The sequence below is a fragment of the Delphinus delphis genome, chromosome 4, assembly GCF_949987515.2.
Source record: "Delphinus delphis chromosome 4, mDelDel1.2, whole genome shotgun sequence".
Classification (NCBI taxonomy): domain Eukaryota; kingdom Metazoa; phylum Chordata; class Mammalia; order Artiodactyla; family Delphinidae; genus Delphinus; species Delphinus delphis.
Window position 1 is genome coordinate 9489473 of NC_082686.1, and position 11711 is coordinate 9501183.

Consider the following 11711-nt stretch of genomic DNA (forward strand, 5'->3'; position numbering starts at 1 on the left):
TTGCTCAAAAGGAAGACTCTAGAAAATGTATTGAAGAGCCACCTTTGCCTGTCGCTCCTGAAGAACATGTATTTCACAGTGTCAGGGTGAAAACGTAATTCAATAATTGTGAGTAATTATGGCAGAAAGGTGATCAAATGATGTCACTGTGCCTCCTTTCATTACCCATGGGTGAAACTTATTGGCCCCTCAGAATTTTATTTTTTTCTGAAATGTACCATGGAGTTCTACTGTCTCTACAGGTTCAAGAATATTAAAAAAAAAAAAAAGTCCTATGAATTTTTCTGTTTTATCTCTTGTAGGATTGTTGTTGGGTACAAGACAACATATCTGTAAAGGGAACACATTCCTCTCAGGTTGCAGTATCAGAAATGCAGTCTCTCCTCCCCCCTTTTAATAAAATTTTAGGGCATTGTGATCCTTGTAACTAATTCCCTATTTCCTTTGGCCACTAGGAAGCTTAGACCAAATTTTCAGACCCCTGCTAACAACTGCAGAGGACTGCTGGCTTGCATGTCTCTGCTTTTTCTTGCTTTCAGATGTACCATTTTTGCTGCCAATGATATGCTCAGTTCTTTATATTTTACCCTTTTGATTAAATTTATTTATTTTTAAATTAAACTTGTTATTCTGAGATAAGTGTAGATGCACATGCAGTTGTAAGAAAGAATACAGAGAGATCCAGGCTATTCTTTACCCAGTTTCCCCAAATGATAACATCTTCTTCAACTATTGTAAAATATTACAGGCAGGAAATTGACATTGGTGCAATCCACTAGCCTTATTCAGATTGGCTCTTTTTTTTTATATATAAGCTTCTCCAAATCATTTGTAGAAAGGGAGAGAATATAAATGAACAAATATCAACATTTATTCAATAATTAAATATAGAGAGGGTTCTTATGATATACCTAATAACTTTTTTTTAAAGATAAAAGCTTTTTTAGTTTTGGAATAAAAATATATATTGACCCCCAGCCACCAAGATCTAAAGATGGACCCTCTAATAATATCTTTGTGTAAACAGAACGGTGGTCATGACCTTAGTTAGACCTTCTGTCCATCAACTGAGAACCCACACTTGGGTGGGAGAAGCTTGGACTAGACCTTTCTACTTCCATTCTACCTCCCTGAGGCCAGCATATGCTCTTTGTAGTATTAGTAGGAGTTTAGTTTGTTTGTAATTAAGAGTCCAGATGCAACATAGCAATCTAATACAAATGAAACTATAAATTTGCTTTGAAGGACTTAGGCATTTGTTTGGAAGTGAAATTGTGTGTGGTTGAAATCTGTTGGCATGAACACTCTGCAAATCAAGCAATGAAAAAACAAGTTTATTTTGTGATCTTATGATCTTGTGCATTTTTCAAGACTCCATTGGTTACCTATCTATGAGCCATTCCTTTCTTCTTCCTAAATGTATTCTAGAAATACTCTCAGGGAAGGTGAGTTTCAGGAATAGACCATGATTGGTTCAATGCAAACTTAATAATTCCATTTCCTTTTGCTAGTGAGAAGTTTAGGGGTGGGTCTGTTCTTCAGTTCTGCCCAAGAAAGCACAAGGGCAAGTGATTCTAGGGACAGTTTTGCTCCCCAATTAAAAAAAAAAGATGCAGCAAATATCTAGAAATCAATCAATGTGATGCATCATATTAATAAACTGAAGAATAAAAATCATGTGGTCATCTCAATAGATGCGGAAAAAAGTTTTTGACAAAATTCAACGTCCATTTATGATAAAAAATCTCTAGAAAGTGGGCATAGAGGGAACACCAGTGTTGTCTGCCGGCTGGTGGGTGAGGCTTGTCCTGAGGCTAGAGCAGGCTCACTGGTGGGAGGGGTCAGGGATTGGGGTCCGGTGCCCGCCCACTGGTGGGTGGAGCTGGGTCCTGGGGTCTCTGGATGCAGGGCACTGGAGGTCCCGGGTCTAGTGCTTATGCACTGGGGTGTGGGACCAGGTTCTGGGCCCTCTAATGGGCAGGGTTGTGTCCAGGGACGTCTGTGAGTTCTCTCTTCTGGTGGGTGGGGCCGTGTCCCTGCCCAGTTAGTTACTTGGCCTGAGGTGTCACAGGTCTCACAGGCTGTTGGGCAGAGGTGGGGCTGGGTTCTGAGGCTAACGAGCTAGAGGGAGGATTCCAAAATGATACTTGCCAGCAGCAGTATCCATGTGGCAGAAAGAGCTCCCCCAAAACTGCTGCTGCCTGTGTCTGTGTCCACAGGGTGAGCTCCAGTTGCCTCCCGCCTCTCTGGGAGATTCTCTGAGATCAGCAGATGGGTCTGACCCAGGCTTCTTTCAAATTACTGCTTCTGCCCTGGATCCTGGAGTGTGAGCTTTTGTGTGTGCCCTTTAAGAGAGGAGTCTCCGTTTCCCCCAGCCCTCTGGGACTCCCGAAAGTAAGCCCCGCTGGCCTTCAAAGCTAAATGTTCTGGGGAGCCCGATATGGGGCTCAGACCCTTCACTTCTTTGGGGGGAACCTCTGCAATGTAATTATTCTCCTGTTTGTGGGTTACCCACCTGGGAGTATGGGATTTGACTATACTGTGACCCTGCCCGTCCTCCCTGTCTTGCTGTGGTTATTTCTTTATATCTTTAGTTGTAGAAAATCTTTTCTAGTGGACTCGAGTCTTTTCCACCAATGGTTGTTTTATAAATAGTTGTGATTTTGGTGTACCTGTGAGAGGAGGTGAGCTTGTGGTCTTTCTACCCACTATCTTGGCTGATCTCTGTTGGCACATTTAGTTTTAAAAGTTGGGATTCTCATACAGAAGTGTCCTGCAGATATGGTGGCCATATTTATTTCAAGTATTTCAAAAGATTCTCAATATTAAGTGTGCCAGCTCTTGTCTTTATAAGCTATAGAAATATCACAACATCCCCAGGGTTTCAATTCCAATTTTTCTTTCCCTCTGATTGTTACTTGCAGAAGATAGTGGTGCAAATTCTTTCATAAGTCATGAGACCTGGGTTAGGAGACCATGGTGACTGTGCTGAATGGGCTGTTGTATCCCAAATTTGCCTGATCACAGACTTACCTTAGGGGGCCTTTTAAACTTGCATATCCCCACACCCATTGCAGATTTGGGTTTAGAGATTTTTTTAAGTCCCCCCACTCCCACTTCCTGTAAGTTTTATGATCAGGCAAGGTTGGAAAACACGGCCATAGATGAGGAGATCCTGGCAACTAGGGAGAAGATGGAGATCCTATGTGAGCAGTTTAATCAACAACAACAAAAAGAATTGAGGTATTGAAGTGCTTGAGCTCCCGGAGAAAGAAAATCTGGCGAAGTTGTAGAGGATCCAGGTGCAATTCTTAGAGGATGCCATGTCAACGGGAGGAGCAGAGGAGGGGAGAAGAGGGGCTCATGGAGTGACCACAGAGAAGACATAACTTTCAGCACACCTGCCATCTCATTTCTATCTTTATATTTTATTTTTTATAAGGTATATATATTTAAATTCAATAAATACAGCTAGATTATTCTCCAAAATGGTGGTACCAGTGATGTAGAAATGTTCCATCTTTACCAACACATGATATTAGCCATTTTTTTTTTTTTTGCCATTCTGATGTGATGGTATAAAGTAGCACCTCACTGTTGTAATTTACATTTATTTGATTTCTATGAGTTTGAGCATTTCTACATATACTTAAAAAAAAATTAAGTTCAGCTATATCATTATTTTCTTTAAATTAATGATCACTACTATTATTTGGCCACTTCATTTATACTGGACACTGGGCTAAGCATTTTTGTTATTTTATCTTCTCAACTTTGCGAGGTGGTATTACCATTCCCGTGCAATAGATAAGTAAATGAAGGCTCAGAGAGGTTAGGTAGTTTGCACAAAGTCACCCAGCTGAAGCTTGGATGAACTGGACAGAAGCTAGGTCAGTCTAACCCCAAAGATGATAATTTTAAGCATTGCCCTGTATATACTGCACGATGTACCACTGCTACTTAGAGTGAACATTATTTTTTCTATCAAGCCTGTTCTTGTTTCCTTGGGACCAGAGAAGTTACCAATAATTGAGAGACCAGTAATTTTAACGTAGGATCTTTATGTTTGAGTGTTACTGAATGGCTGAGTGACTGCTGGCAAGTCAGATAAGGTCTCCGTTCAGGAGTTTACCCAGCTGTAAGCCAATGAAGACAAGGCTAATCTCTGGAGACACTGAGGGAAGAAATTCTGGAAACCACTTTGGAAAAAAGATGCTCAATAAAGAATGCTATTAAACACACCAAACAGAGTTAAGTGATTTGGAAAGAAATGAAAACCCTTTACAGTTCAAGAGGAATAGATAGACATAAATAGTGCTATTGAAACATGTGTCAGAAGGGGAAGTAATTAAAGAAACGGGGACTTGGGGAACCCTGGGATGGAACTCTGTGCTTAGGGTGTCCTTGACTGGCATTTATGGGACCATACATGCAAAGCAGGTGGTTATAGACCTGAAACTGGGTGGAAGGGGAAGGAGGAGATGAATTTTAAGACTGTTGTGCATCCCCAGCTCTACAAAAGCAAGAGCAAGGGACCGAGTGGGGTCAGAGGCTGATGACGAAGGGCACCACGAGAATACATCCATCAGGGATGCTTGAGTGCCAGGAATGTGCTCTGATGGAATCGAACCTTCCTCACATCCGTCTGTGGCAGGGGCTGAACCTCACCCTCTGAGGGGTGGGAGGCAGCTATGAGATGAGCTGCTGAAAATATAAGGGTTGCCCAATGTGTAATCATGTAGGCAAGAGCAAACTGTAGGGACTTAGAAAAAAAGATAATCTTAAGAATCTGAAAAAGAATAGATACATGTATATATATATATATATATATATATATATATATATATATATATATATATATATATATATAACTGAATCACTTTGATGTACACCTGAAACTAACACAACACTGTTAATCAACTATACTCCATATAGTTAAAAAAAGTTTATTTGGAAAAATAAAATAAACAAACCAACAAAAAAGAAGATAATCTTCACAGAGACAGGTCCACAGGGGACAAAGGACAGAGGGGCCCACAGTAGCCTTGGCTCACAGAGGCATTTCTTCTCAGCCCCGTTATCCAGCCATCAGGGGAGGAAATGAATGGGCTTCTTACAGTCCTGGGGTTGGCCTGTCACTGCGGCTGCATTAGGAAAATTCCCCAGTTAGAGGACTCTGGTGTCTCCCAGGCTGAGAAATGAAAGATTCTTTTCAAAAGCAGATTATCAAAATTAGGTACATTTACCAATGTTCAAAACCATATGCAGTAAAGGTCACTGATTCAGTGTTAGACAGAGGCCTGGACTCAACCCAGGGTGGGGGGATGACTCACTCCTGGACTAAGTGTTTACTTTTCCTTGGGTGAGGCAGGCACTGGGCCGGACCTGAGGGTCCCCAGGAGAAAGGAAGATTCTCTGACTTCGCTTGGCTCACAGCCTGAAGGGACGAGCAGAGACTAAACCAACCACCTCATAAGGTAAGATTTGACCCAAGATGACCAAGATCAGGAGCATGGGCAAGGGTCCCCAGCTCACACTGGGGTGGGTGGAGGGCAAGGGGGTTCCACGTTTTGTGGAGGAGCGTGAGTCCCAGTGACCCCACCAGCTGGGCACCGCTGGGGAAATCCCTTATCGAGTCTCTCCCCTCCCTCCTGAGAAGGAAAGGTGATAAACTCTGGCTCCTGCTGGTCACATGCAGCAAGTGTGCTCTCCCCTCCGTCCATCAGTGACAGCATTTTCCAGAAGAGCTTTATTTGGTGATATAGGGTGGATGGCATCTCTGTATCAAGAGAAAGGAAAATATTTGTTTAAAGGCGATTTTTTTTTTTTTGCCCTCTTTTCCCAACATCTGGCCTCTTTTGGCTCTTATTTGCTAAGCAGTTGCAAAGGTTTCATAAAGGGGGAAAAGAAAGCTCCATCTCATTCTCATGGCAGGTCGGAGGGTCTAGGTATAGGCAGTCCTCACTTTGCTTGGTAGTGTGAGACCATAAAGATATAAGCCAAAGCTAGGCAAAGCAGCCTTGATAATCAAAGACAAAAATTACACAGGGAAAGGAAAGCGTCAATATTCCAGAAGGAAGTTTTGAGATATATTTAGCTAGGAAATCACAGCATAAAGTAAATCACTTACATTTAATTGGTCTGGCAGCCCCTTCATGTTTGTTTCGCATATAAAAAGTCCTTTGTTATGGTGCATGGATGAGAAAAATCTGGGTCTTGGACTCAATGTGTGTGATTGCTGGAGGACCACCTCCGCTAAGAGAATAAGAGTTGGTTGAATTCCTTTTGTTGTAATTGGCGTACCTCAGTTGGTGATACTGTAATAGAGGCAGATGGTGAAGAGGTTCTTCTGCATTCAAGTAGCCCTTTGCATTAAGAAAGCTTGTCTGTCTGTAGAGGAGGAGAAGGGGAAAGAGAGAGCGAGATAGAGGGAGAGAGGGAAGGAGAGGGAGAGAGGGAGAGACAGAAAGAGAGGGAGAGAGGGAGAGAGAGAGAGGGAGAGAGCGAGAGAGAGAGAGGGAAGGAGAGGGAGAGTGAGAGAAGAAGGAGAAGATGATGTAGGAAGGGACAGGAACAAATGTGAAGGGAAATGTGGCGGTTCAGAGAGGGACACTTAGAGAGTGACCAGCTCCTTGGTGAGTTTGTTTTAGAACACATGTTGGCTAAAGACTGAAGGATTTCTGGGGTTGGCTGGACGGGTACTTCTCTTAGGACTTAAGATTTTCCATTCTTGGCCTGTTGTTTCTCCTAGATTCCGTTGGTTGCAGGAAGGATTGGTGATGCATTTAGCAGGAAGTTGGCACCTCCCTTAGGCCTGAAGGGGTAGGGGAGGAAAGGTGTACGTGGGGGAGAGAGACTCCTGAAGGGGTCGTGGCTACAGGCAGAGGAGTGCCGCCATTGCAGAAGGCACAGAAACCTCCGTGGCACTCAGGCTAAGAGAGAGCTGCGTTTTCAGTTGTATTTTGCTATACTTAAAAAAGAGTGTCTTGGGTCAGGTCCATAGTGGTAGTCACGTGGTTTTTAAGACATATGTAATTTATAAATCTGTTCTCGGTTTTAAAATAAACAAACAGGCAAATGTCTCAGCTCTTCTTTCTAGAAGCTCGTCACATTTTCCCTTTCTATAGATGGCTGCCTGGGACAACGACAAGCCATGGAAATCCTTAGGATATGTTTACGTTCTCAGGCTGCTTATATCTCACTATCATTTAGTGCAGGCTCTTCACAAACAGAAAAAAGATATTGATCTGTTCCTTCAAAGTCATACATTTTAATATAGTTTAGCATACCAAGTTGTCAGGGTTTGATCTCTTGGGTCATAGTTCAAACTCCTTCTAATCCTATTTTCCATATTTCTAAATTTCTTGGGCAGTTTCAAGCACAAGCCAATCAGTGTCAATAAAAAAATGTAACAGGGTTATACTCTGTGCAGAGCCTGATGGATTTTGGATGGTCTCTCTGATACCATGAAGGTGTTTATTTTTGTTGTTTCACTAGGTATTTCTTATCCTTACCTCCTAAGAGGGTATAAGTGAGTACAAATTGTTCTAAGTCCTTGTTAGCTTTTGAGGTAAAGAGGTAACTCCATACCCAGAAGAAACTGAATGTATGTGGTGGATGGGGGCTGGGGGATGATTAATTTTATGTGTCAACTGGCTAGACTGTGGTGACCAGTGGTTTGGTTAAACCCTAATCTAGATGTTTCTGTGAATGCATTTTTTAGATATGATTAACATCTACAATCAGTTGATTTTAATAAACCATATTATCTTCCATAATGTGGATGGGCTTCACTCAATCATTTGAAGGCTTTAAGAGCAAAGACTGAGGTTCCCCAAAGGAGAAGCAATTCTGCCTCTAGGGCAATGTAGAAATTCTGCCTGAGTTTCCATCTGTCAGACTCAAGACTACAGCATAAATTCCTAACTGAATCTCCAGTCTGCCAGCTTGCCCTATGGATTTTGGACTTCCTAGTCTTTATTTTATTTTAATTAAAAAAGTTTTTTATTGGAGTCTAGTTGATTTACTAATGTTGTATTAGTTTCAGGTGTACAGCAAAGTGAATCAGTTATACATATTCAAATATCCACTCTTTTTTTTTTTAGAATCTTTTCCCATATAGGCCATTACAGAGTATTGAGTAGAGTTCCCTGTGCTATACAGTAGGTCCTTATTAGTTATCTATTTTATATATAGTAGTGTGTATATGTCAGTTCCAATCTCCCAATTGACTTCCTAGTCTTTATAGTCGTAAAAGCCAATTCCTTAAATGTCCTATTGGTTCTGTTTAAGCCAATTCCTTAAATACCCTATTGGTTCTGTTTCTCTGGAGAAATATGACTGATTCAAGGAGGGGAGGGATTCGGGGATCGAGGCCAACCATCAGAGAGATCTGTCTGTCCAGTGCCACAGTGCCAAGCATAACTGTCCTGAAGATGGTGTGGCTACTGCAGTCAGGCTTATGATGAGGGATGGAATCAAGGAGGTTTTCCCCATCAGACTCCTGGCAGGAAATAGACTGTGTACTACAGGGGTTCGTTGAAGAAACAATGTCAGAGGTCAAGGGGTAAAGGAATCAGCAAGGTGGTACACCCAAGGGTGAGCATCAGTGGGAATCTGTTAATTCCCTTTGGCTTAAACAGAGCAGGGGTAGGAATTGAGACTATGGGAGATGCCTCCCTGATTTAGGTTGGGACCACAGGCAGAGAAATGCAGCCATTGGCAAAACTGAGGGTTGGCAGAGAGGGTGTAGAAGAAATAAGTGCCTGGTCTTTCCCTCCTCCAACCCCAATCTTCTGCCAAGGCTCCCATTGTCAGAACCCTACCAGAAGCCACAAGGTAGGGAAGCTCACTAGAAAAGTTCATAGGCCCAGCCTCCTGGGACACTGAACAAAAAAGAGAAGCCCAGAGAATGGGACATGGGGGTGAACAAAAAGAAAATAATCAGGTCGCATGGGAATCTATCTCTGCAGAACTCATAATAACCTATTCACGTTCAATAAATTATAAGCTCAATCTTATTAACTGAAGAAAAGAGAATAGGTTATCTTTGGGTGATACAGGTATTCTATTCAGCAAAGCAGTAGAGGGATGCCAATACATAACCTGTGATATGGGGAAGAGAACCCTTAGCCTCCCTGGGGCTAAGATGACCTTAATTCTCAGCCACTTGGGGCAGGGGCTCCTTGACTTAAATCCTGTCCTCCTTTCTCTTCTCCCACCCGTCACATAAATAACCAAGCCCCCGGTTCCTGCCCAGAGTCACAGAGCAGCACAGCATGAACAATTTCTGAGTTATGCCCTGGGATAGAGGTTTCTCATCAATGGATCACCTCATTAATAACTACCCAGTTTTCTATGATAAGACAAGGGTTCAACCTCTAAAGTGAGCATTTGATTGTCTGCCTATCCTTCCTAAGTAATAGCGTTCAAGGACATGGGAGTAATATATAATGCTTCCCTTGACTTGTTTTAAAGCAGTAGAAATCGTGGCTCTCGAATTTAAATGTTTGTTTAATTTATACTGAACACTGTGCCCTTAGTGGAGTTTTTACAGTCCTCTGCAATTTTATTGATTTTGTATTAAGGCCCAGCACACCATCTCTGTGCATATGAACAAGTTCTTGAGTCAGGAGATGTTGGGTACTTATTGAGGACTTAATGCTAGGAAATGTGCTAAATCCTGGTTATGCAGAGGTCAGAACAGTCCCTGTTTTCTGGGCTTACACAGATGGGCCAGGGAGACCAACATGCAAATGGTAGTAGCAGCGAGGTAAGAGCAGTGATAGAGGCATCCAGAGAGGAGAAGCATCATTCCTAACTGGAGACCTAGCAAGATGATGCAGAGGAGGAAACACTTCAAGATTCTAAGTCTTAAAGGAAGACTTAGAGTTAGCTCCATGGTTGCGGTTGGGGGGAACCCAGGGGAGTGGCATTCTTGGACGGAGAGGGTAACCAGCTTGGAAGAGCAGAGGGTTTGTGAGTGGGGTTGGGGGACTGATCAGTTGGATCTGGTACCAGTGTTATAGTCTGGACCTTATCATGAGTTCAAGGAGGGATCCCAATGCCTTCCAAGGAGGGAAGAGGCATGATAGAATTTTAATTGTATGAAGAAAAAAATCCGTGTAGAGGTGTGTAGAGGTGGGTGGAGGCTGGGTTGGAAGGTGCTGGGGCAAGACTGAAGAACTTTTAGAACTAGGCTAACGAGGAGACTGTTACATCTGTTACACTGTTACATCAAATCCAGCAAGAAATGATAAAAGTCTGAACTAAAGCCATGGTTGGGGCATGGGAGGAGAGATAGAGTATGAAGAGGTTTCTGAGATGTGATAACAGAACTTTGCCAGAAGCGTTCTATTATCCAACTTGGTTGGCAACACAGATAATCACCAATACAAATGATGAAAGAGGAGAGCAGGCTTGTGTGTGGAGAAGAGGTCAGTTTGGTGGAGCAGCCTGTAGGGTGTCCAGTGGGGGTATCTGGATGTGGGAGGACACAGACCTGCAGGTCAGGAGGAAGAGATGGAAAGGATTTAGTAGTTAAAACTAGCAGGGGGAAGAGGCCACTAGGAACAACTGCAGAGGATGAGAAAATAAGAGAATCAGAGATGAACCTACTATTCCCTGTACTTTTATGAATGTTTGAAATAACTCATCATTTAAAAAAAATTCAAATTAAGAAAAAAGAACAGATGGAGGAAGAGAGATCTTTCATGGATAAAGATGCAGCAACCACAGATCGGGGAGTTCATGAGTTCATGCAATCAGAATGCTGCAGGAATGGGAATTCCTGGCCACAGGAGATAGAGAAAAAGACAGACAGACAAGTTTCCATTGGATTTGGAAATTAACAGGGCATTGGCAACTCAGCCAAAGCAGTTTCAGGGGTAGCTGGTGGTGGCATGTAAGGAGGGGAGAAGAAGAGAGAAGCGTAAGCTATTCCTTCAAGAAATTGCACTGGGAAGGGAAGGCAAGAGAGAAGTGGCTAGAGAGGATCTTGGGGTCCAGATTCAGAGAATTGCCTCTCTCTTTTTTTAAGGCAGGCAGAGCTAGAACAAGTTATCAGGATGAGGGCAGAGTCAGGAGGAAGGGGGAGGTTCCAGACACTTGTGATGGTACACAGGAGAAGCTCTAGAGGAGGTGGAGACATCAGATTGGAAGCAGAGGTGAGAGTCAGAGGAGTAGAAGGTGTAAAGACAGAATCCCAGTTTCCCATTTCAGAGGCAGAGCTGGTCCCAGTGATGAAAGTCTCAGGTGAAAGAGCCTGGAGAAGCTCATGGATGGACACCTATGACCCCAACATAGGAACCCAAGTCTCCGGTGAGTGTAGGGGGTAAATGAGGGGAAGGTAGAAAACAGTGCAGAGGAAAGTGAGAGGGCAGTGTAGTCTGAAGAGCCCACACTCAAAATATTTAAAAGACTGACAGCAGGAGGCAAAGGCAAAGCCAGCCCCAGCTCCTGTCCGTTCAGACAGCCCTTCAGTGGGTGTGGAAGTGGGCACCAGCCAAGTCCAAGAGGCTCACAAGGGGTGCAGGTAGAACCAGGTTTCAGCTGAGAGTTGTTGAATCAGTTAAAGCAGGTTTTAGTCTGTGTTTACCTAAAGTTGAGGGTTTCAGAGGGTGCTGTAGAAACGGGAGAGAGTAGCATTAATCAAAAAGATAACAGAGGGAGAGACATCATTACAATTACCTGTTATGGGTCTCTTTTAAACT